Raw genomic sequence first — 6,856 nt, 5'->3', positions numbered from 1 at the left:
ATAATTTTCTTTTTTATGTAGACCAGACTTGCTTAGACCCTTAATTTTCCAGCCTGAGTGCTGGGGTCATGGTTATGGGTCATGATGCCCAGCTCCAGTTAACTCAGATCATACAAAGGCTTTTACCACGGCTAATAAGATGATCCAGGATCTATTCCAAACCTGCTACTCCCTCCCTATCTCACTACCCTTAGTCACATGCTCCTTTTGCCGTTCTGTTAATGCTGGAGCACAGTCCCATCTCAGCAGCTTCCTGTGCAGTCCTGTCTCCTCGATCTTCTCTGCTCCATTTGCTGTGCTTAGAAATACCCCATTGCTGGTGAGGCGGTTTTGACTTTCTTGTATCAGCTGCACTACCAAAACTATTAATTCCTTTTAACCCACTTCATTATTAGCTTTGTACAGCATGCTAGCATGTGTTTACCACCTCTCTTCCATTAGATTTTCATCTACAGAGGTACACACTGTGTTTTATCCATCGCTGTGTCCCCTGGAACAGTGTTAATGAGGTGCAGTGCTTTAAATATGGCTCAGCCACCGTAGCTCGTGGAAGACAACAAAGAACGTTTTGTTTGGTTTTGTGCTATTAAACATCTTTGCCTGGTGATTTTATACCATTAGTGACGTTTCTGAAATCTTATATTTTGTGTGTATGCGCATTAGTGATCTGATTGTATTCTTATTCTGAGACAAGCATCAGAACTCCATAACAAACTTCGAAATTCTGTCAGGAGAGAAATGAGTTTGAAAGCCCAGAGAGGGGACAGAAATGAAACATGCCAGTTATTGGTCAGCTATAGTCCAGGACAGGTGAGAGTTTTGAATTGTGTCAGGATCACACCTTCTACTTGAAAATGTTCCAGCCAGGGAGTGAGTCCACCAGAGATGGAAAAGGAAGAACCTTCCACCGCCATACAGTCTGGTAACCACTAGGTGGTGCTGTCAGAGTCGTGTGGTTTTTCTTGGTGGCTGCCCAGGGGGAAATAATGCAGAAACTTTAAAGCTGAGCAACTTAGTTTTTTGAAATCACAATAACGTCATGTAGCTACTCGAGACCATAAATAAAAAAGTGGAGAAACATTCAGCTGAGTGCTTTGAGAAAAACTACCACAACAAGCATTAATAAAATTAATAACAAGGGCCTGTGAAGTGCGTATAACGTGTCAGACTGTGCCAATGCAGTCTTTCTATCAGCTTCCCCGTCTGACTAGGAAATAGGTAGCTGAGTTTGTACATAGTAGGGTGATAAATTAAGTGAATTTTGAGAATTTAGTTATATAGTTCATGAGAAGCAACCACTCCATATTGACATTCCGTCTTGCGGTGCATGCTTCTTAACACTAGTGGATCTACAGAGCCGCCCTGTACACGTCCTCTGTTAAAGTTGCCCCAAAAGAGCTGTACTTAGTCGGCTGAGCAACCCAGAGAGAATAAGTCTAAAGTTATTGTCTCACTCGGTAAGTCTCCTTTATTCTTCAGCTTGAGATCTAAAGGTTTGTTTTGGGCTTAGGCAGAAGCCAGGCCAGCACAGACTTCCAGGGGGTCCCACTTTCTGCTTTCTAGGTTACACTTTTAACGGGCCTTACTGAAACAGAGTTGGGTACCAGCATAGGCTCAGGACAGATGTCCCCTAAAGACTCCCTCAGAATTACTGCGCAGGGAGTGGAGCCCAGTGCCCTTTTGCATAGATATCCATCTCTTTTCTCTCTCTGATTCAGCTATGGAGGTCTCTATGCCAACAAAAGGTTGTTTCAAGCAACTACATTAAAGTCTTTGAGATGCTGTAAACAAAGTACTGGGCTAGATGTATGGGGATGGGGTGGGGAAGAGAGAGAGAGATGATGTCATCTGCCTTCCAGAAGCTTTCATAGTAGTTAGTAGAATATGAAAAACATGTACCTCCAAGAGGGTTTGTATCACCTACATCCAAGTCTCCTGTCTTCCACTCAGTAACCACAGAATTTCTGAGGCAGTGTGAAGGGCTGTCTGTATTAGGAACGCAGCTCAGCTTGTATCTCCAAACTCCCTGATGGGACTGGGGACTGCTGGCGGGGTCGTTGGGGGGCTTGTCTATGGAATCCATGTTTCCAGTAAGCATCACAAGTCCTGTGTGCACTGAGTTTTGAAAAGCATTGCTATGGTGTTCAGGATGGACTCCAGACAACACTGGAGATTACAGAAGGAAGAGAGCATGCATGGCTAACATGCTTTCTTACGTGGCAGACGCCTGCTAATCATCTGGGTCTTCAGACTCCTCCTCAGTCGACAGTATCACCACCATCACTGCCATTTTAGAGTAAGAAAATCAAGGTACAGAGAGGCTCAATAATTTGCCCATGGCACACACAGAAAGGGGAGATGCGTGACTCAAACCTAAAGCCAAGGCTTTCAACCACTCTCCTGACTGCCTCTCACAAATGCCAGCTTTCAGAGTAACCTCAAGGGGTCTGAAGCAGTGCAGAATTGCCCAAGTAGAGGACATGGGCACAATGATTTATTTTGAAAGGTAATATAGATCATATCCATCAGGAAAGAACAATTGCTTCTCACTAACCTCTTTATAACTACATTAAATGGTATTGTTTTTACTCTTCCAAAGACACCAGAATAATTTTTCAAAGGAGCAGAACAGGAATAAGTTAAGCTCCTTTTTTTGTATGATGTCCCTCTATGCACTGTCTTACCTAATTCTTATGATAGCTAACATAATGTATGCCTCCATTTAGAGATGAAAAATTCTCACAGAGTGTAAGTGCTTTCCATGAAGTAAGTAGTCATTAAATGGTAAATTTGGATTTATCCACTCCCCCTGGTATTTGTTGCATTAATGAAGATGCATATAGCTACAAGCAACAGAAACCTCTATCCACAGTGACTTGGCCAATACAGGAAGATGTTTTCAGATGAGAGGAGTATCAGCAAGTCCTGAGGCAGGACTGGATTCAATCTGGTTAATTCGGAGGCTGAGCAACATGACCAAGATCCTTAGATCAATGTATCTTTGCTTAAATTTGGGAATTTTTATGGGTTGGGTTGTAGAATTGCTTGGGAAGGTTATGGAACCTCAAGGAGGTGGAACTTTGCTATATATTCAATTCTAATTCCCAGTATCTCAGAATAGAAGTTTATGCAGATATATAATATTTATCACACTTAATTATTTTGTGTGTGTGTGTGAATGTGTGTATACATAAGAGCATGTGTGTGCCACTGTGCATGTGTGGAGGTTAAAGGACAACTTGTGGGAGTCAGTCCTCTTGATCCTACACATATAGGTCTCAGGGAGTAAACGTAGGTTGTCAGGGTTTGGTGGAAAGTTCCTTTACCTGTTGAGCCATTTGGGCAGCTGGAAATAGACTTTTTATAGAGGTAATTATGTCAAAGTCATTTTAGGACCAACATGAATAGTGTCCTTATACAAAGGAGAACCATGGGCACAAAGACAGAACACATGGAGGGAAGATACTGTGAGACACTCAAGGAGAAAGTGGCCACATTACTGGAATGATACATTTCACAGCCAAGCAAGGGCAGGCATTTCAGGAAAGCACCAGTTTCTTGAAGAACACAAGATCCAAACTTAAAATGTATATATATATATATATATATATATATATATATATATATATATATATATATGTGTGTGTGTGTGTGTGTGTGTGTGTGTGTTATATGTATGCATGCATATATGTACATATGTATGTATGTATGTATGTGTGTATGTGTCTATGTGTGTATGTGTGTATGTGTGTGTGTATGTGTATGGTGAGGAAGGCATAGCAGCAGGAGCATGAGATTTGTTCATATACATACAGGGATTACAGAAGTATAGGAAGTATAGGAAGTGGGGCTGGACTATAAAACTTCAAAGCCCACCCCCAATGATGAACTTCCTCCAGCAAAGCTCCAGCTCCTGGAGGTCCTAGAGCCTTCCTAAACAATACTACCAACGGGGACCAAGTGTTTAAATACATGAACCTATGGGGGACATTTATTGCTTAAATCACAAAAGTGGCAAAGGCAATAGGATGTCCCTTAATCAGTTTAACCTGCTGTGAACTTGGCTGTGTCCTCCATAATCTATGTGAAGCCCTGTTGTGAGTATATTTAGTGGGATTCCTTAGTCTTGGTTACTTTTCCTGGTGTTGTGGTGAATACCTTGACAAAAGCAACTCAAGAGGAAAGGGGCTTATTTGGGCTTACAGTCCAAGGCTCAGTTCATCATGTGTGTGTTCTCTGGAGCTTCAAGCAACTGCCAGTCATTGAGATAGCTGTTCACCTTGCATCAGCTTGTGCTTAGCTTACTGTCTATTCTTTATATACTTCATGTTACAATCCCAGAACTTGCTGCCACCTACAGTGTGCAGGTCCTCCTATCTCAATTAGCCAAATCAAAATAATTACCCTCAGGCGTGTTCAGAAATTCATCTCCCAGTGATCTAGAGCTCATCAAGTTGGAAGATGAGATTAAGCATCAGAGAAGTAATTGAAACTAAATGAATCATGAAAGTGGAGCCCTAACCCATTAGGATTGGTGACCTTTTCTGAAAATACGAAGATTCTCTCTCCCTTTCTCTCTCTTGTTCTCCCTCCCTTTATTTTTCTCCCCCTCCTCCCTAACTCCCAGAAAGGCTATGTGAGCGCTCAGAAAAAAGGTGGTCCTAAGCCAGGAACAGAGCTCCCAGGAGACACTGGCTGACCCTAACCAATCTTGATTTGGGCCTTCCCAGCTCTGATACTGTTAGAAAATATGTTTGGGTTGTCAAAGCCACCCAGTCTATGGTATTTGTTAAGGCATCAAGAACTGACTATGCATCCCTCTTAGGCTGGGGGTGGGGGAGAGATGGTTCAATTGGTAAAGTGCTTTCTGGACTAGCATGAAAACCTGAGTATGAATCCCAAAAATCCACATAAGAAGCTGAGCATAGTGGCACATGACTGCAAATCCAGTGTTAGGCAGATTGGAAACAGGCAGAGTCCTAGAGTTCACTGGCCAGCCAGCCTAGTCAGTTGGTGAGCTCCAGGTTCAGTGAGAGAGTCTGTTTTAAAAAATAAGGTGGAGAGTGATTGAGGAAGACACTCAACATTGACTCCTGGTTCCTCAGGCATGTGCGCATGCACTCACACACATACACACACACACACTCACACACACATATACTCACACACACACACGCTCACACACATGCACACACAGATACACTTGCACACATTCACTTGCATGCAGATGTGCACACACATGAACATGCACACATACACATACCTACACAAGAAAAATGTTGAAGGGCCAGCTTCTCCTGAGATGCATGGCCATGTATTAAAGAAAATGTTGAACAAGATCAAGTTCAGCCATGAAGGAAGGTGGGCAGGGAGAAGGAATGCTAGGGAACCATCAAGTGACTGCTCTACCCTCTATCTTCCTCATCATACCATGGCCACCTCTCCTTTGTCCAGATTTCTCTCTATAAGATGAGGAATCCTTGCTTCTGTCTGACACTGTGGTAAGAAAGTGACCTGTGGTTTGTAGATTAATTTGACTTACATACACATTATTTCTTATACACCCTGAAGCTCTGTGCTTGATTCAGTGGCCAAAGCACAGTCTCAAGTGGAGGTATCATGGTGCCATTGGAAAAACATACAATTGCCCCCTCTTAGGCTTTCTGCACCCAATTTCTGTGAGACTGCCTTATGGGGAGAGGGGCTGATGGATGAACATTTTAGCAGGGACTTTGGGACCCAGGATTTCAAGAACATTTAGAAGATGTCTTCCCTACCCCTCATGAGAGCCTTCCTCTGCTTCACCATAAGAAGCCAGAAATAGAGTTGTCCATAACCACTACTCAGACCAGCCAGATGTCTCCCACACAGGCCTGTAGGCCATTCTGTGTTTCTAACACTTGTGTGGTTCCTCAGGCATAGATAAGGGAAGAGAAATCCATTAAAGGATCCCGAATATAGTGGCGAGAACTATGACAGGGTAAGTATGATGTAATTTAAGTATTTTGGCACAGCAAATGAAAGGAAATTACATTTCCTATTATCTCCCAACAGTTATTGAAAATGAAATGAAATATACTCTATACTCCCCCCAAAAGTCAGGGTTTTTTCCTCTCTCAGATGTGATTTTTCCCCCCTGTACTTTATTCATTTGGTATGCAGCCCCCCTCTCAACATGGAGGCATCCTGTTAGAAAACATTCAATGAAAAAAAATGGACAGAGAAAGTATACTACTTCTTTAAAATATATTGCAAGAATACTCATTTTCAGCTTTTTATTGCAGCACTAGCTGGTATTCTTGCATGCAATTTTGTAATTTATTCTGAACATTCTACTTAAACCTTTTTTCAATAGCATGATTTTATTAGAGTCAGCTCACTGGACTTTCCCAAAAAGGTATTTAAGATCAAATAAAACCAGTGCTTGGAAAAATATCATTACAATATGAAAGCAGTTACAAAAACATTAGCACTGCAAAGTTTTATTTCAAATGGCTGAGCTTGCTGTACCCCGGGTTATGGTGTTTCTACTTCTGCAGGCATACTTTGTGGAGAAACGGGGAAAACTGTCATCTTAGCAGTTTTTGCACATGATGGGGGCAGTGGAAGGGAAGGCAGGGGTATAAAAATTTAAAGTGAGGAGGAAGAAATTTCAGATGCTGGCATCGTTGAGAAAGTGGACTGTCAGGGCTGCAGAGATGGCTCAGAGGTTAAGAGAAAATGGACTGTCTTTTATCCCAAATCCCATCTTCTCGACCCACACTTCCTGACCACTCTGTTTCTCAACTGTCCCCACAGGTAGGGTAGTAACCTCCTTGTGGAGCCTTTTGCTCAGAGACAAGATGCAGTGAATGTA

Source organism: Grammomys surdaster, unplaced genomic scaffold, assembly GCF_004785775.1.
Source record: "Grammomys surdaster isolate TR1022 unplaced genomic scaffold, NIH_TR_1.0 341, whole genome shotgun sequence".
NCBI lineage: Eukaryota > Metazoa > Chordata > Mammalia > Rodentia > Muridae > Grammomys > Grammomys surdaster.
The sequence above is the reverse complement of the archived record's forward strand: the minus strand, read 5'-3'. Positions refer to the sequence as shown.